Source organism: Mustela lutreola, chromosome X (genome assembly GCF_030435805.1).
Source record: "Mustela lutreola isolate mMusLut2 chromosome X, mMusLut2.pri, whole genome shotgun sequence".
Classification (NCBI taxonomy): domain Eukaryota; kingdom Metazoa; phylum Chordata; class Mammalia; order Carnivora; family Mustelidae; genus Mustela; species Mustela lutreola.
In genome coordinates, this window is record NC_081308.1 from 114,832,875 (window position 1) to 114,853,195 (window position 20,321).

The 20,321-nt window shown below is 42.6% G+C and overlaps 1 protein-coding gene and 1 non-coding gene across 4 annotated transcripts in view; both read right to left on the minus strand.

Annotated features, from left to right (window-relative positions):
- The window catches only part of HS6ST2 (heparan sulfate 6-O-sulfotransferase 2), a 280,792-nt gene that overhangs the window by 176,157 nt on the left and 84,314 nt on the right, over positions 1-20,321 (minus strand). The window lies entirely within an intron of this gene.
- Positions 17,710-17,816, minus strand: LOC131822263 (U6 spliceosomal RNA). Its single transcript, XR_009350145.1, has one exon. It is a non-coding gene; the product is annotated as a U6 spliceosomal RNA (small nuclear RNA).

Consider the following 20,321-nt stretch of genomic DNA (forward strand, 5'->3'; position numbering starts at 1 on the left):
ATGGATACCAGAGAGGAGGTCATTTGGGGAATGGGCAAAATAGGGGATGGGGATTAAGGAGGGCACTTATTATGATGAAAATAAAATGATTTTAAAAATAAGTGGAAGTCAAAAGTAGTTTTTCCTGACTCTAATGAACTCAAAGCTCCTGCTTCCCATTCCCATTCTTTGGAGGCAAGAGGAGAGATCTGAGTGGCTCCCTACCCAGACCCTCCAACCCCCCAGGTGCTCAGTTGTCAGAGTCCAACAGTGGGGCTGGGAGAAGGCAAAATGAAGAGGCTAAAAGAGTCATGTTCTAAGGAATATCAGAGCTCAAAGTTAAAAAGCACACGCTATGTGCCCAATGATCTTCTAGCACTTGACAATACAACACACTTAATCTTCATAAGAACCCGAGGAAATGGGTACTATTATCAGGCATTTTACAGATGAGGGTGAACTGAGCCAGAAAAAGTTTAAGTGACTTGCCCAAAGTCACAAAGTTAATAAGTGATAAAGATCAAAATACCAAGAGTTCATCCCCAGAGTCTATATCCTTATGCCATGGTGTCTCAGAAGAGCTGGCTCTGTCCAGTAGGGCAAAGTGACATCTGTCTCCCTTCTGCACACTGGTCCAGAGTTACTTCTACCTCTACCCTTGCCTGTGGTCTTAGAGAGGACCAGGTACAAGCACCCCTCATGCTCTAGGTAGAAGCAAAGGATCCTGGCAGCTCCCCAAGATCTGCCTGGGCTCCCGATATGTGCTGTATCACTTTCAAATATATCCCGATTATTACCCCAATACTTCACCTGAACTGTCCTAATGAAATATGAGTGGATATTAACTAAGCTGTAAAATCCATAAAACTGCTGCTTTACAAGAGACATTTACTTATGAATCAGCAGTTGGGTTAATTCATTATTTAGTAGGCTTGTTATTTATAGCATATTACAGCTTGGTAAATTATTTATATGTGCTTGTTTCTGTGCATGATTTTCCCTTAAGAGAGGGAAAATGTTTATCAACCACACACAGGGAGGCTGTTTCAGTCAGAGGCCTGTTGTTAAAATAGGTTGGACCAGTTTCTCTGTCTTACTTCCCACTCCAGTCCAGGGGCTGACAGAACTGTAACCAAATCAGTCAATCAGTCAGCTATTGTGGGGAAGCAACCGTCACCGGAGGATGGCATTCCCCAATGGATATAGGTTATCAAATAAAGGCTCTGCCGTTACTACCAGGATAAAGTCAAAGTTTCAAAGCTGCAAGACCTCTAAAAGCCTCTAATATACCAAGGCATCTCTTAAATTTCCAAGTAGAGGGCATGTAATGAATTATTTGATGACAGAATACTTTTTATGCATAAAATGCATGGGGATAGAATGTATTTTACAAACATTCCCTTAAGGGGTGCCTGGAGGGCTTAGTTAAGCATCTGCTTCATGGTTTCGGTTCAGGTCATAATCTCAGCCCTGCATCAAGCTCCACGCTCAGTGGGGAGTCTGCTTGAGATTCTGTCTCCCTTTCCCTCCCCTTGTCCCTCCCCAACTTGCTCTCGCATGTGCTCTCTAAAATAAATAAATAAATCTTTAAAAAGAAGGAAGGAAGGATGGAAGGAAGGAAGGAAAATTCCCCTAAGAGGTATTCCTCATCCTTAAAGAGAACTTCCACTTGGTAAACAGGAGGGGCTGAACTCCACCATCTTATCCTTCTGTGAGACCAAAAAGGAAAGAGTCAATGCAGACCAATGTACTGACATAACACATAAGCAATCCAATCCAGTTACACCTGAGATCTGCACCACAACATTCAACACACTCTTGGATTGCTTTTGTTTGCTAATTGCTATGTGTCTTCCTTCTGTTCTCTAAAATGACAATGCTTAAGTGCGCCTAGGTGGCTCATTTGATTAAGCCTCTGCCTTCGGCTCAGGTCATGATCTCAGTGTCCTGGGATCGAGCCCCGCATCAGACTCTCTGCTCAGCAGGGAGTCTATTTCTCCCTCTCGCTCTGTGCTCTCCCTCCCTCTTTCTCTCTCAAATAAATAAAATCTTTTTAAAAAATAAAAAATAAAATAAAACGACAATGCTTCAATAGGCAACAACTGCTTCCACCTCTTCTGGTCCCTCCTCATACTGCATGTCGACCCCCGGCCAACAGGAGAATAAGCAGCAAACATTAAGTAGCAGTAAGCAGCAATCAACTACTTCTGGCCTCAGCTGTCTGGGCTGATATTTCTTCCAGGGAAAGCAGAAAAGCAGCAGTATATCACGGGGTAAAGTCCATAAAGTTAAATGGTGACAGAGGTCAGAAGAAAAAGGGAATTAAAGGTGGTAGGACCTTTCAGGCCAAGCTTTGAGGGCCTCGCCAGCCTGCTCTATGAGCAGTTTGTCCAGTAAGGAAGCCAGCTGGCACACCGGCCAGAAACCACTCTCTCATCATCTGAGTTGGGTTTTTTTGTTGTTGTTAACTCTACGTTTTTTGTTTTTTGTTTTTTGTTTTTGTTTTACTCTATGATTTGTTCTCTAACTGGAACCACATGCAGAGTAAAGTTTTCATTGAAAAAGTCAATGCTTTTCTTCTGAACGTGAATTTTAAAGATTTGCTACATTCATAAGCCCAATTTTATTCCATTCAGCAGGGTCAACTTTTTTCCCATTTGAAGGACACCCTGATATTATCAAAATTCATAAGACTATAGTGTCCACTTGCCAGAAACTCATTTGATCGTGGTCGTTGCTGAAGTCCTTCTCTCAATTCCGGTATACCTATCACCTATGATAAAGTTTTTCAATTGTTAAAGAACCACAGACAGCTAAAACAATTACTCAGAGTAATTGAAGTACACTTCCTAATCTGAATATGTTGCTTTCTATTGAGACCTTTGGAAAACATTATCATAGCTCTCTGGGTGGAAAGAACCAAGATGAAGGCCCCAGCTCCACCATGTCTAAAACTGTGTAACTCAGAACAAGTCCTTCTTCTCTGGGCCTCTTTCCTCTTTCTGTCAGATCAGAGCATTGACCTAAAAGGTGATCCCAGTATTCTAGGATGACCTTGAAGCATTGAGAAAGAAAGAAGTAAGCCAACTAATAGGACATTGGTTTATGAAAACCTGTGTTTAATGGCACCAGTCAACAACAGAGACATCATACAAACCGGGCCCATTAGGATCTCTTCTGAAGAGACACTGCAAGGAATCTTCGGCCTAGAGCTCGTCCACCGTATGTCAAGGTGGGGGCCTCCCATCACACAAAGCACACACATCACTCCCCCAGCAGTCTTAGGAACATAACTGATAATGGTTAAGGTGAACGCTCTGGGCTCAGATCGATTTAGATTCAAAATTTTGCTCTGCCAACTTTCTAGACATGTGACTTAGACAAGCCCGTCAATCTCTCTAGAGATTCAGGCTTCTCCTTTTTAAGATTCAATGACGTAATACATAGAAAGCACTCAGTAGAGGAACTGATCCTTAAACACTCAAAACTTAGTTGATCTTCTTCTTTTTTTAATATTTTATTTATTTATTTGACAGACAGAGATCACAAGCAAGCAGAGAGGTAGGCAGAGAGGGGGGGGGGAAGCAGGCTCCCCGCTGAGCAGAGAGCCCAATGCAGGGCTCGATCCTAGAACCCTGGGATCATGACCTGAGCCAAAAGCAGAGGCTTTAACCCACTGCATTACCCAGGCACCCCTTAGTTGCTTTTCTTATTCTCACCATGTTATTAACTGAAGCATCTTAGACATCTCCCCATACAGCCAAGTTAATCTACTCCCTGTCTTTCCAATGCTTCCAGTACTTAACTAACCCTACACCATTGCTTGAGGTGTACCCAGAGCCTGAACTCTTTGTCTTCCATGTCTTCCATGAATTATCCCTGACCACTTCAACTAGCAAGGATTGTTTTTTTCCTCTAAACACACAGTCCTCTACTACTAAATCACTTGCTTGAGAACTAATCACAAAACTCTCTTGTGGTCAGACACATAATTAACAGGCAAAAATGGCTCCAGTTTTCACACATGACTCTTACAATGGCAGAGGCTGACTGTTGTCCTCTGGCTCACCCTTCAGTGTCAAGCATAGAGCATGGAGTCCAATAAATACATTGGGCTTTTTTATTTGCCTATGGAGAAACCCAGCTCCATCTTTACAGGAAAGTTTCCACTAGAAGTTTCTTCGGGCCTGTGCTGTCCAATATGGTAGCCAGTCACCACATACGGATGTCTATTGGGCACTTGAAATGTAACCAGTCCAGAACATGTGCTAAAAGTATAAACTGCACATATGATTTCCAAGACTTAATACAAAAATGAAAAGAATGTAAGATATCTCTTATCTTACTTATATGTTGAAATGATAATATTTTGGATGTATTAAGTTAAATAAAATAGAGTATTAAAGTCAATTCCACATGTTTCTCTTTTCACATGTTTCTTTTTAAATTTTTAAAAAATCTTAGACACATGATATACAATAAAAAAATTTTGTGTATATATGTGTGTGTGTGTGTGTGTGTGTGTGTATTCAAATAAACTCGTCACCCAATGTGAGGCTCAAGTCACCTGCTCTAGTGACCAAGCCAGCCAGGCACCCCCCTTTTAACATTTTTTAATGCAACTAATAGAAAATTTAAAGTTATATATGTGGCACATGTTATATTTCGATCGTATAGCATGGCTAAGGCGTTTTGAAAATATAAAGCAAGTGAACACACAGATAATTAAATGCACTAATTATTTTACCACTGTTCTTTTCAGAGAACACCTATAACAACCTGCTAGTGTTTGAATTTCATGTCTATTCTGATCTAGCGCCATAGGTGTGAACTGTTCTGGGGTCCTTGGAGAATGGGAGCTCCCAATGCGTGTGCCAGATGGGGATCTGTCTGCAGGGTACGCGGTAAAGGGCTGCATTATGGTCAGACCATCTCTTTCCTGCTTGAAATGTTTTTGTTATTAATTAAGAGCTTAAAAGCTCCCTGGTGAAATACTAAAATAAAATATGGTCAAGTGGTTTACACATGCAAGTGGAGAGGATGGCAAAGGAAAACCTGAGTGATCAGTGTTGGATAATGACATTGATTTTAAGGCAGCAGCTGGGGAACTAAGGAGCTTTCATGGGTCAGCAATCACTCAGGAGCTCTTGGTACATTCAGGAAGACCATTTGTACCTTCGTGCCCACCGAGGCTATACAAGCAGCCTTCTGAATCAGAACCTCGTCTTCAGCACAGAATTATTGAAGCCTGCTAATTGAATGCTGTGTGCCTGCAACTTCTCCAGGAGCTAGAGGGCTATAAATGACATCAGATAGAGCTCTGACACCCAATGGTCATATGCTCATGGGCTTCTTATGGTCCACAGTGTCAGAGAAGGCTACACGGGGGAATCGAAGCTGGAGCTGACCCTGAAGGGGCAGAACACATAAGACAAGAGACCGTTCGTTATGGCACAAGGTGTTACAGCGAAGGACAAGAAGGTTGAGAGGGAGAAGGAATACAGAATAATGTGTATCTTGGGACATATCATTGGTGGGAAGAGAGGAAGTGGCAAAAAAGAAATGTAGCTGCGAGACTTTGGATGGGTTTCAATGTTCTTATCAGCCAAAGGGGATGATATCCATACTATCCGATCGTGAATCTTAAATGAGTTACTGCACATGATAGTTCCGAGCATCATACTTGGTCCATTGGAGACACTCCATCATTGTTCCCTCCCTCTCTCATCTTTCACGTTGGGCTTAGATCTCTTGGTTTCTGACACAGAAACCTGGATTTAGACCTGCCACCACTGTTGAGCCCCCCAAATTTAGCCTAGGAAGTTCCTAACCTTGAGACTGATCTCTCTCTTTTGCTACTAGAGAGGATTTCAGGTGCTTGTTAACCCATGACGAGCCAATCCACCTCTGTAAAAACAAAGGTAGCTGAATGAAGCTCCCACAGAAAAAGAAGAGCCATAATTTTCATTACAACCAACAGCAAAATGACCAATTAGTCTCAGCAAGTGAGTATTCTCTCTCTGAACGCACATTTGAAGCTGGACTGACCCACACAAAGATACCATTTCCTCAGCCAATCCGACTCCTCCTAGGAGACTCCATTTTAAATTTATTTCCTAGGGATTTCAGTCCAAAGTGCAATGGCAAAGCATTGCAAGATTTGCAAAGCAAGCACTTCACACGCCCTCTGTTTTAAGGAAACAGACAGCCAGGAGGATGGGGGGGATTGTTTCTTTTAAAGTCAGCATCACTCCTGCTTTATTTCTGTAACACACCTTCTTCATCACCCCTACCTGCTACCTCACATGATTCAGAACAGATGGCAGTGGTGCTGTTCATTCCCTGGGGGGTGGGGGAGTGGGGGAGTGGGTAGGGGATCTGTTATGTACAGTCCCAAAGTGATGCTGGACAAGCGAGGCATAGAATAAGTTAAACTCACAGAATAAGCTAAACCATGGGCCTGCCAACGGGAGGAGACAGAAGTTTGGGTGGCTCTAAGGACATGACGGTCTTCCCTCAGAGATCACCTATCGAGTCACTTCAGATGAGAGGAGAAACTCTCTGAAATCTCTCAAAAATGAGGGACTTTGGGGCATCTGGGTGGCTCAGTCGGTTAAGCATCTGCCTTTGGCTCAGGTCATGATCTCAGGATCCTGGGATCGAGCCCCACATGGGGCTCTCTGCTCAGCGGGGAGCCTGCTTCCCCCCTCTCTCTCTGCCTGCCTTCTGCCTACTTGTGATCTCTGTCTATCAAATAAATAAATAAAAACCTTTAAAAAAAATAAAATAAAATAAAAAGGATTTTTTTTTTTTTAATTATTAAAGGAGCCCATGGACGGGCCTACAGGGAGACTCAGGCCTGGCTGCTGCCAGCCATGTCCACTGGCACAGAGCTACCAGAAAGCAATTCGCCACGATGTATCAGGAGTCTCAAAATAGATTCTGATCCTCTGATGCAGTAATCCGGTTTCCGGGTGTCTCTCCTAAGGAAATAAACTGAAACATGAGAGAAACTATGTGCAGGCTGATGGTCAGACAGATAAATGAATAGAAGATGTACTTGCTTGTGAGACACTAGACCTTGTCTGTGGATATCAGGTTTAAGAAGCAGGATATAACACCTCATTTGTACATGATAACTGGTCCTGACCAAAGAAACACAGGGAACAAAAAAGAGGGAAAAACACCCCACAATTACAGCAACATCTAGGTCATGATCACGGAATGGCAGATGGTGTCTTTTACGAGCCTCTGTCCTAAGGTTGTCTTGGAATCGTTTGTATCTGTACACAACATGCCTAGTGTCTGTGTTTTCTATGAAATGTAACAATACTATTTTCCCCCAGAACACAAGGGATGGGGAACCTAAGGTTCTCAAGATGGCTCCGCTCTTCCCAAGGGCACCAGCCAGAGAGATGAACCTTAGCTTAACAAAATTATGCTTCCCAAGGTAATACCACACCCTACCTGGACCTTCTTATGTTAGTACCATGGTTTTCCATATTTTCCAGAGCACTTTTACATAAAAACATCAAAATCTGAGGCAGAGACAATATAAAAATGAAGATGTGTAGAGAAGTTTCTGGATCTTCCAGATCACACAGGCCTGGCGAGGCTGGATATGAGACCAGAGGCCCAGTGACTCCAAGCAGTAATGAGCACAAAGGTAAAGCCTCCGCTGACCAACTGTGTCCTTCAGATCCCTGCATTTCCTACAAAATTCTGATCTGGTCTTGATTTATTCTGGTTGGTGAGTGATCCAGAGGCAAGCAAATTGAAACTCACATTTTTATTCCATTGCCTGTAATAAAAGCAAGCATCTTCAGGTGTTTCTCATCATTCTCTGCTACTTCTTGCATTTCAAACCAAGATTTTGAAATTCCTGTCACTTCTCCAAACTTCTCGAGATTTTTCTCCTTTCTACCTGCATGAAGTTTGAGGACGATTTCACTTTTCCCCTCTAGGTTTTCCATTAGCTAAGGCCATTAGAGAGAGCCTGAACCCTGTCTTTATGAGGCCTCCTTCAAAGTGGGCTGTCACTGGGGTTGATGGTCCGGTTACAAGATTGAAGACTTGGACTCTGTAAAAAACCCTGCTCTTGAAAAAAATCATTAGTCTCTTCAACAAATGGTGTTGGGAAAACTGAACAGCAGCATGCAAAAGAAAGAAACCGAACCACTTTCTTACACTGTACACAAATATAAATTCAAAGTGGATTAAAGACCTAAATATGAGACCTGAAACCATAAAAATCCTAGAACACAGGCAGCAACGTGTTTGACATCGGCCATAGCAACTTTTTTTCCCCTACGTACGTCTCCTGAGACAAGGGAAACAAAAGCAAAAATAAACTACGGGGACTACATCAAAATAAAAAGCTTCTGCACAGCAAAGGAAAAAAAATCAATAGAACTAAAAGGCAACCTACAGAATGGAGGAGGATATTTGCAAATGACGTGTCTCATAAAGGATTAGTATCCAAAATATATAAAGAACTGATACAAATCAACACCCAAAAAACAAATAAACCAATTAAAAAATGGGCAGAAGACATGAACAGACATCTCTCCAAAGATGACATCCAGATGGCCAACAGACACATGAAAAGATGTTCACCATCATTTACCATTAGGGAAATCCAAGTCAAAACCACAAGACATATCACCTCACTCCAGTCAGAATAGCTAAAATCAAAAACACAAAAAACAAGTGTTGGTGAGGATGTGGGGAAAAATGAACCCTCTTCTACCATTGGTGGGAATGCAAACTGGTGCAGTCACTGTGGAAAACAGTATGGAGGATCCTCAAAAAGTTAAAAATAGAGCTACCCTCTGACCCAGAAATTGTCCTACTGGGTATTTACCCAAAGAATATAAAAACACTAATTCAAAGGGATACATGCACCCCAATATTCATAACAGCATTCCTTACAAGAGCCAAAGTAGGCAATCAGCCCAAATGTCCATCAACTATGAATGGTATATATGAGACATACACACACACACACACACACACATACACACACAGAAATATTATTCAGCCATAAAAAGAAAGAAATTTTGCCATTTTCAGTGAAATGGATGGAGCTAGAGAGTGTAATGTTAAGCAAAATAAGTAATCAGAAAACACGAATACCATGATTTCACTCATATGCAGAATTTAAGAAACAAAACAAGCAAAGAGAAGAAAAGAGAGACAAATCAAGAAACAGACTCTTAACTCCAGAGAACAAACTACTGGTTACCAGAGGGGAGGTGGGTGGGAGACAGGAAAAAGGGGGATGGGGGTGAAGGAGGGGACTTGTTGTGATGAGCACCAGGCCATGCATGGAAGTTTTGAATCACTATATTATACACCTGAAACTGATAGAACGCTGTATGTTAACTAACTGAAATTAAAATTGTTTTTAAAAAGTCACTAGTGAGATCCCCGGGCCCAAGGTTTTACACCCAATGCAGACATTTCCGGGGCATTTTACCTCCAGCGAATACATAAATCCCATGAATCCACTTACACTTTTTTAAGTATGGGGAATTCGACACATGGGAATGGTTATGTGTGCAGAAGACAATCAGTAGAAGGTGGGGGGGAGAGGAGGTTACTGGGGGTTATATGGTTTTATTTTAAAGATTTTGAAGAATAAGTGTAGAGAAACTTCTCGGGATTTTCTTTTTTTTTTTTTTAAGAAGATTTTATTTGTTTATTTGACAGAGAGATCACAAGTAGGCAGAGAGGCAGGCAGAGAGAGAGGGGGACGCAGGCTCCCCGCTGAGCAGAGAGCCCGATGCGGGGCTCCATCCCAGGACCCTGAGATCATGACCTGAGCCGAAGGCAGAGGCTTAACCCACTGAGTCACCCAGGCACCCCAGAATTTTCATTTTTCCAGAACTTTTCTTCCTTTTACATCTCTGAAACTTCACTATAAACCCGGTAACCAATCTGTAATTTCAGTACACCAGATTAAGGACAAAATCATAAACATGAGATACTTCCAGAATCTGACAATAAGCGTCCAAGAGACTACTCAGAGATATGGTGATGTTATTATATAGAGAGCCAGACAAAATGCCACCACCTGACTCAGTTGAAAGCAAGACACTTTGCTGAACTGGACAGCAGTCTCTTCCTCTGTAAAAAGGAAGGGTTCCAACAAAAGAACCTTTCAGCTTCCAGATTCTCTGGTACAAAATGGGAAACAACAGGGGATTCAGGAGGAAAGGCTCTATTGGGGAAGGCATCCCCCTTAGTGGCTCCCCCTTAGTGAGGTCCAGCCACTGAGACAGGCCTTGTCCAGCCACATTCTGGACCCTGCTCCTTGGTTCTCAGAACCAAGAGGCTTCAGAAATGGTTCTCATCTACTAAAATGTCTCCCAACAGCTGTACTTGAGGGCTGGGAGGAACGCACATGTTCTGTTCCAGGAGCAAACAAAGGGGTCAAGCCCGTCTCAGGCAGAAGCCACCCAAGGCAACAATGCTTCTCTTCACATGAGCTTTCCCACCTGTCAACAGATGCTTAAAGCAACAGGATGAATACGGAACAGCTGAGTTGGACACCAAAGTAGAGCGAGGCAGCTGTTCCTTGCCTTTAAGTATAAAAAGCATGGCAGTAATGTGGAAAAGGGTCTGGTGACGTATAAATCTGATCGCTGTGCATATTCTCTTCTCGCCACACATTTCAGGACTAGAGTTATTTAACTGAAGAAACCGTAGACCCACCAAAAGCTTTATGTATGGCGAGGCCGAAGAAGACAAAATTATAGGAGACAAGGGATACTAATGTGTTACCATGGGAAGGGGAGGGAGAGCCCGGGAATCACGACCCTTCAGAATCAAACTTCAGTGGGAAGACTGGATTTGATCACATTGTTCAGAAGAAGCTCATCTTCCCCCCCAAACTTAAGTACGAATCAGCTGAAGATCACTTACTTGAGTGTTTAAATAAAAGCTAATACAATTCTTACTTAAATTTAGAAAATGGATTTTAAACTCCTACATGTAAATTTGGGATGCATTATGACTATGAAGGGGATCTGAATACGCCACCCCAAAAAGCGCCACTTTGATATAGAAGGATTATATTGAGCTGAAGACACAGGAGACACGGAAGGAGCTCTCCACCGTCCCCCTTTCTGCCTAAAAGCAGGACATCGATTCCCTGTCGTGAAAGGGTTCTCTCTCCATGCTCCTGTACCAGGAAGAGGAGGCAAGTATTATCACTGGAGACAAAGTCAGCTCTGAGGTGGGTCTGTACCACAAACCTAATCGAAATAAACTTAAGTTTGCCCCATATATTTACCTTCCCATAGTTTAACCCCCCCTAGATGTCCAAACCTCTTTTCCTTTGTCTTGCCAATTCTCCACAAGTATATCACCCTGTGCTGAAATGGCACATAAGCGCCTGGGTTTAACCACCTCTTTGGGTCTTTAATTCTTTTCTACAAAGGCCCCCTATGCCCTCTTATTTTTTAAAAAATAAAATAGTAACATCAAATAAAATCTGTATGCCTCTGCTCCTGTTTGTCTGTCTTCTGGTCAGTCTAATTTGCAGGTCCCAGGAACAGAACCTCAGAGGGTAAAGAAAAAGCTGTTTCGTCCCCTATACTTACAAAGATAATTTTTATTTTACATTCTAAAACTTCCAAAAGCTCTAAATCTAAACCATGCTAGACATCAATTCTGAGAAAAAGTTATTAAGATTTTGTTATTTATCACTGACTTCTACTCTTTCCAATATTTATGTCTTGTGCTTTGTATCCACCATTATGTTTGACAATTTTATTAAAAGCTAAAATATTAATGAAAAGGCTGAGCATTGACATTTAATCCAAAGTACATGGGGCCATACAGTTTATGTTAAATGTTCATTTAGTGTAAAAATAATTTTCATCCCTTATATTTTATCATCGATATTTTAAATTCTGTGAGCTAAAAAAGTTGATACTAATTCACACTTATTTATTTGCCCTTTAAATAGGTTTTTCATTATAAAATGGTGAAGTATACATGTGATCACTATGGAAAATAAAAGAAAATGTAGAAAAAAGACCAGCCACAATTCACCACCAAATCATATCCATGGCTAGCCTCCTGGGAAATATCTTTTCATTCTATATCTCGACGTTTGTTCAGGTTTGTTGGTGCTGTTTTTGTTAACAGCTTTATCGAGATATAACTTGCATTAACATACAACTTGCCCATTTAAAATATACCATTCCGAAGACACAGAGATAAAAGGGACAGCACAGGGCATATAGTCAGCGGCACTGTGATAGTTGACACACGGTGACAGATGGCGGCTACACTCGTGAGCACAGCATAACGTGTAGACTCATCGAATCCCTACGCTGTACACCTGAAACTAATGCATCATCTGAACTTCCGGTGAAATAAATAAACAAATCACTCTCAAAATAAAATAAAATGTATCATTCAGTGTTCTTCAGTATATTCGTGGATACCAACCCTCGCCACAGACAGCCGATATTAAAGCATTCACATGGTGCCCAAAAGAAACCCTGCACCCCCTACCCATCGTCCATCCTACCCAGCTTAACCCACCTCGTCTCTGTAGATTTGCCTATTGTTGTATTGGTTTCAGTTTCTAACAATACTATATATTTGTATGGTTTTTTTTTCAGCTCACATTCTAACGTGCATTTCCTAATTACTAAGTTTTCGTTTACAAAACAATGATTGCATAATAGTCCAACAAGTAGATTTATGGTAATATATTCAACGAGTTGTTATTGGAAATTCAGATACTTTCCACTTCTCTTTGTTCTGATCAGTTTAAGCTACCCTGTCCCTGCACAAAAACAATTGGTTGGGGATTCATTCTGGTGAATTCCAGTCCCCACCTGCTACTCGAGGGCAACGCCAGCCTTTCTGCCAGCCTCTATTTCTCCCTCTCTGTCAGGCTTTATGGCTCAGCTAGAATTCTGCCCACGGAACCCGTGGCATGAGTGGCTAACCTTGTCAAGGGGAAACTAGGGCTCAAAAGTGCCCCATGTGACAAGCTGTCAGATGCTGGAGGCCTGGTGTCCTGTTATCGTCCCAATCTGATCACTATCACAGTCGGAATACCAGTCCTCGGTTCCGCTCTGCAATCTGATATCGTCAGGCTGCAGCCAGAAGCACACGGCAATCAGGAAACCTGAAGAATCTAGTCCCCACTCAGGAAGGAAGCAGGCAAGAGGCTTCCAGAAGCATTCGCAGGAGAGCAAGCTGCACATTCTGCTCTCGCTGAATATGAAAACTGATGGAACAAAAAAACAGTGAATCTGGGGGGGGGGGCTGAGTTTTCGGGTCATCCTCTGTAGTAATCCAAAACCCATAATGACTGCCATTAAAGATATCTCAATACCAACTGCAGGAAACACTCACCGAGCAGGGACATGTTTTTATAAGCACTATCTCATTTAATCCTCACAACACAAACTCGAAGTTACACATTTCTATTATCTACCCGCATCGGGCAGATAAAGAACTTGAGGTTCCCCTGCTCAGTAATTGGCCCAGGTCACACAGCCTACTGTGTTCCCCTCCCCTACCATCGCCCAAAAAGGGCAGAGACAGAATTCCAATCCACGCCTTCCCCATTCCGAAGTTCAAGTCCTCTGATTCATTTAAATGCCACCTAGTTGCTATGAAAGAGAAGGGAAAGGCACGATCACCTATTTACTAGAATGCCTCTTATGTCCCAAGACCCAGGCACTCTACTTCCCTTACACAGGGCCGCCCTGCACGTCTGTGACTGAAAGCTCTCTCCATTTTACACTTCAACAAACCAAGACTATGAGAGGTTAACAGATTTGTCTCAGACCTCGTAGCTACCTGTGATGGGACTTGCTGAAGTCCAACTAACAAATTTTACTGCAAAACCCCAGCTTCAAGAAAAATGCCTTCATTGATAAAGTCGGGGCCCACGGTAACGACATGATTGGCAGACCCAAGTCTCAGGAAATGGCTCTTTGGCCACACCGAAGGAAAGCGGGTTAAACGTGGCTCAGGGGGCAATCCGTTTTGAGTACTTGGTTTCCAAATGTAAGATAAACTCAATGGAAATGATACAGTTTTCCTCACGATTGGAGAATTGCTCATCACGCGTAAATGTGCGCTTTGTCAAAGCTTTGTAGTTCACCTTTACGCTTAACAGACCTCTCTGGAAGCAGAAAAATATGACAATTATGCAAATAGCAGTGTTGAGCCAATTACGTGGAAAAGTGGGTGTACTTAAAAGGAAAAAAAAAAAGGTCTGGCAAAACGGGAGCGTCTCTCCTTAACAATGGAGAGTTTAAATTCAAAGACATTTTTGGCAAACAGGAGGGCATAGGTGGCTCTCGCTCTCGCTCTCTAGGTGTGATTAGCACCAGAGGGCTCCTCATCCTTTGTTTTCCGCTTTTAATAACCCAAGTGCTTTCTAATGGTATTTTAAGTGAGTTGCTAAAATGTTCAGGATTCATTTCCCCGTGTTGAGTTCCCCAGAGATGATTTTCAGCGGGCAAATAAAAATAAGCATTTAAAAGATTTCTTTGCTCATCAAATGGTGGAGAAATCCATTCCTTTTAGCCTGCTCCATGCTTGAAAAGGTTAGTGTGGCCTTTGGAAAATACCAGGTTGTGCATTCCGTACACTGTTAATGATTCCCGGGATGCACTGACACTTGCAAGTACATCTTAACCTTTTTAAAATGGGGCCTCCATTGTCTTACCTTAATAAGCAGTTTGTTCACCTTATGTCTTACAAAGGCCACCGCAGTGGAAAATACATATGAGATGTAAAGCTGCAGAGACCAAGCGGTGCAACAGAAAAAGGATGGAGCGCGGCTTGCATCACATCCAACCTGCAGAGGGCGCCCGCCCTGCCTCCGAATACAGCCAGGGAAGGACAGCGCCTGGTTCCTTCCACACCCAAGGAGGACTCCTTCGCTCCCTAGCTCCCTAGATGTAGCGGTGTGCATTTCATTCTGGTACATCCATGTGTCCCCCGGTAGCCGCCCAGCTCCAGACTCACCAACTGGCCCCTGGGGTTTAGAGAACCAGACTGAGAAGACACCTGCTATATTCATTTGACTCTCCCGCTTTGACGCCTCCTACAGTCTAGCAGCAAGGGCCCTGACCTGCCCCTGTCTTTCCAGTTCTAGATCTCATGAAGCCCTATAGGTTCTTCAGCACAGCTCCAGGATCGCCTGTGTAAGGTGAGCTGGCCCTGCCCTCCGCACTCTCATGGCACTTTATTTCTTCCAGCAGCTTGGAAAGTGTGCTGGACATCAACCATCGGCGAACCTTGCGCTAGGCTCTGTGGTGACAGATTCCCACAGTCCCTGTCCTCAGTGAGCTCAAGACCAGGTTGGCTGCCCTTCTGTGGAGTTTTTGTGACATTAAAACAGTGAATGTAGAGCGCTCTCTCTCTCTCTCTCTCTCTCCCCGCCCCCCTTTTTTTTTTCTGTATAAATTGCAATGTGTCCCTGGCCATGGCTGACTCTCCAGGGTCCTAGACTGAGTACTTTGGAGGTGGCTGGAAGAAGGGGCATGTATCCATGAGGGGAGAGACAGAAAGAGAATTTATGAAGACCATTTTGGGGGAAAAGGCCATTTTGGAACTTCTGTGGTCTCTCCACCTCCCGGGCAGAGAACTTTTCCTTTCCAGCCTCCCTCACCTCAATACGGCTTTGACATAGTTTACAGTAAGTGGCCACTGGTGTGTCAGTCTTGCCCAGTGGCCTCTGAGAAGCTTTAATGCCGCACCTGAATTTACTTTTCCCCCGCATCCCCTCTAATAGCTAGCCCACCTGGTGGCACATTCCACACCCTCCCTATTACTTGCCGGAGAAACAAATAAATAAAGGCAAGTGAGTGTTGGTTAGTGGCAAGTCTTGATTATTAGACTGAGGAACATGAACTTGGTCATGCATAATTTTTTTCATGAGATAAGTCAGAAGAAACAAAGCCTCTACAAAGAAATGTATATTCATTTGTGTTTCCTATGGAATTAAAAATTCCAGCTCTTCCCATCTAAAACGAGATATTAAAAACTCTATTGGACAATCTGTTTGTGGGAAATGAGGAGCCATTTAGGATTCATCAGAGCAAAGAGGTTTACTTGAGCCTTGAGGTGGAGAGAAATGGTATTATAAATCCATTTTAAAAAGAAAAGCCAAAAACGCCTAGAAAGCATTTTGCAGTACAAGAGAAAAGCAATTTACTTGTTACTGCTTCAATTTCTTAAATCATCTGGCTTCATAGATCAACACTAACTCTCTTTAAATCTACCAAATGAAATTCCATCCAATGACTCATTACCCAGGGCGAGCTGCAAATTGTGATTTGTGATTCCAGTAGTTCCTCCCGGAAATGCGGGGAAAAGGGCTGTCCAGGAAAACAGCAAAGGCCTGCATGTGTGTAAATAGATGCCGTTCACACTCCTTCCCGATCCTGCTCCATTACGTCCAGAATTGGGAGGATGAATCCAAAATGGCCTCCAGCCTTCTTAGATAGGTGTTTCTAACTGAATATTGACTCCTGGCCAGTGTGACCACAGAATGCAGGCAAGTTAGCAGACTACAGAAAGTCTGGCTTCACTATCATCGAGTTCCAGGAAGTAGCCTTGAATCCCTCACTCAAATGGGGACTCTTTACTGCAGTTTTATCTGGAACAGTCTTTGTTGGTCCCCTCATTCACGCTTTTTTCGTGCATCCAGGCAAACCATCCTTTGCAGGGTAGACTTGGGGCAAAGAAAACCCCAAAACTCAGATATAATCTCTCATTCAAACTGGTCTACACTATTCTAGAACTGTGACTGCAGGTGCCCAATGGGGGAGTACAGAGTTTCTGGCTTGACCCCATTGCCCAGAATCATCCTCTCATCTCCAGAATGGCTGGCCTTACTCAGTGTGGTATCTGATCCAGTCCTATGGGGTATGGATTTATTGTTTAAATAATGGCTTTGCTGCCAACTATTAACATGAGTATACAAACAGACATGGTATCCATGTTTTTTCTCCTCACCAAAGAAACTATGGCACTGGCACACTTAAGAGTCATCAAGGGGTGATCTGGTCCAGTGCAGCAAATTTTGCCCTAATTATGCTTTCGTGGCTGTATTCTTCCACACTTACACAAAAGCATCATTTTAATTATCACAAGTTCTTTCACCATCTTACTCTTCTGTGAACACCCATCCCACTTCGCCAGATTCTGGAAAGCCTACAGCAAAGCTTCACAACACACTTTTCCTCTCTCCCCGGATACAATCTGTGTCTCCCCTTCCCTCCCCCCGCCCTTCCCTGCCAGGCAGAGTCATCAGTGCTGTTTTCGAAAATGTCACTCATCCAATGAGATTCGGGGAACTATCCCCTGGTTTCCCCGTATCCAAAAGCATGTAGGTCATTAGCGACGCTCTGGGTTTTGCCAGATGGTGATTGCAAACAAGGGAGCTATGAGATCCCCAAGTGATAGGCCTGGATTAAAGGAGTAGTCGAAGGGGGCTTTGGCTCCTAGGACGTGGAATTAGAAATCAGAATATAGGAACTGAAATTAGGCTCCACTTGGCAACCCTGAACTTACTGTCTTATCATTTTAACTTGGATTTTACTTTTTCCCCACTAAGAAACGGCTTACAGAAATTCCCAAATCACATATATTCCTTTCAAAAGAATGCAAAAAGATTTGTTTGTTTCTGAGTCAAAACTAAATGTGAAAAAAGTGATCCTGGATTTCTAAACCATTAGCTGAAAAATGGAACGCTTCACGAATTTGCGTGTCATCCTTGCGCAGGGGCCATGCTAATCTTCTCTGTATCGTTCTAATTTTAGTATATGTGCTGCCGAAGCGAGCACCCATTAGCTGAAAAATGTAGTTGTAGGTGATAAGTTAAGGGTAAAGAGCATCCAACCTCTTACCACCATTAACTGTTGTCTACAGTAAGGAAGAGTTGTTCGAAAAAATAATGTTCTGGAACCAGAATAGGAGGAGACAAAATAGAACCCTCGGAAGTGTTACAACCACCTTAGACGAGAGCTTCTGTAGGGTTAATGAGAGCTGTGAACGGGACCTGGTCCCTTTGCTCCTGACCATGAAACATGTCTTAGTTCTTCATTTTGTTTTGTTTTTTAAGTTTTTTCTAAGTCATCTCTATACCCAACATGGGGCTCGAACTCACAGCCCCGAGATCAAGAGTTGCATGCTCTTCTGACTGAGTCCGCCAGGCGCCCTGAGTGTCTCTTAGTTCTTATCCACCTTAATACCCACAAAAATCCAACTGCTTTAATAGTTGGATTGAGTCAGGCGAGGGAGGACTCAGAATACTGAGATCAATAATGCAGGTTCCCCAAAGTCCGGAAGTTTTGAAAACTTCCTTCCTTCTTCCTCTATCTTCTCCTCCTCCTTTTCTTGGTTGGTGTCTCTCTCTTTCCCTTTCTCTCTTAAAAAAAAAAAAAAAAAAAAAAAAGTACCCCACCATTTTTTATTCATATTATTGGAATTTTTAACGTGTATACATTGCAAGGGCACTGGGAGGATTAAATGGGGGGGGGGGGCTTGTGAAATCTCAGCATAAGTCTCCTGTTCTCCTTCCCTTGCCTTTCCCCCACTCCCCACACCCCCATCCCCCGCCCCCGTCCTGTCTGCCTAGTTTCTATAGCCATTGTGCCCTTATCCGGCCACGACTAGGAACTGAAGCCAATTCTAATATATATACGCAGGCACCAACATGCATAAATATCTGGACTTAGTCTTCCATCTAGCTGGATGCCCCCTGTTCTTAATAATAAAACGGTTATGTTGAACATTTTCTATTTCACCCTCATACAGAATGCAAACCATGTTTGTTTTTTATGAACTTCACAGGGATGGTTCATAAAAATCCCAAAGCAATTTTAAAACTGCAGCGGGTCAGTAGAAAGCGATAGGCTTACAGAGCTTCGGTTTTTTTTTTTTTTTTTTTTTTTGAAGTGCAAGAAAGTTGCTCTTAGGTTCTAGTTATAAACGATGTGAAAGCCCTAACAGGGGAAATAAAATCACATGATCTCACACACTCACCAGATTGCATACTTGGAAAGAAATTCAGTCCCTAAGTTATATTTACAAAAAATAATGAGCCAGTCCTCTTACGGAGAGCCATGGTAGAAACTTGTGATTTACCAGCTCTTGGAGAGTTCCAAAGAAGCCTATTAGATTTATTGCTCATTTCTCCAAAGGTCTCCAGTGAGACTGCTCTTCTTATCTGGAGTTTGTTTGGTTTCTTTTTCCCCCAGATCAAGGAAGTATCTATAATCAGCATAAATATTGGTTGGTGGTGCCATCCTTGGGCCTTAACCTGCAAATACTTCTCCGGCATCCCCCTAACATCTTTTGCATATTCTTAATGGTTATTGAACTGAGCAATGGAGGAACCTCTGATCTTTCTGTAGGCAACCACAGGCAGGATACTGATTATGGAGTTCAAGGGCATGGAGGCACTGCTGGCCATGAAGTTCATTATCTGGACTGGCCTAGGAGCCTTCTTGTTGGCAATGAAGCTCTCCATAAAACTAAGAGCAAACTGAAGTTAATTCCACGAGTGGGTATTTACCCAAAGAAAATGTTAACTCAAAAAGTATCTGTGTCCCTATGTTTATGGCAGCATTATTTACCATAGCCAAGATACGGCGGCAAACTCGGTGCCCGTCAACAGGTGAATGGATGGAGGAGTTGTGAGATGTATGTCTAATTATATATAATTATGTATAATGGAATATTGTATGTGTCTATAAAGGAATACCAGCCATCAAGAAGAATGAGATCTTGCCATTTGTGACAATGTGGCTGGAACTAGAGAGCATTATGCTAAGTAAATTAAGTCAGACAGAGAAAGACAGTGAAATATAGGATTTCACTTCTACGTGGAATCAAAAAAAAAAAAAACAAACAAACAAACAAATAAAACCGTAGAAACACACCCATAAATACAAAGAAACTGATGGTTGCCAGAGGGTTGGGAAAAATGGGTAAAAGGGATTTCCTGTTTTTTAAAGAGCAAACTGAAGGGACACTGGCTGCCCCATGTACATGATTCTCGGAAGCAGGCTTGTGTTTAACTTGATATCCAAACAGCCAGCTGAAAAGCGAAAGAGGCAAGCAACACCGTGTCAGATTTTATTAAGACCAAAAAAAAAAAAGCTTTATTGATTTTTTTTTCCCCACAAAGCACAGGTTTTTTGTTTTAATTTTTTAAATGACATCAGCTTGTTCTTACCATCTATAGGCCTACCATAATGGTTCCACCTTTTGTCGAGTATTTTCATAGACACAGATGGTGAAACCACTGGCCACACTCACCCCTGGGTCGGACACCAGCTAGGAAG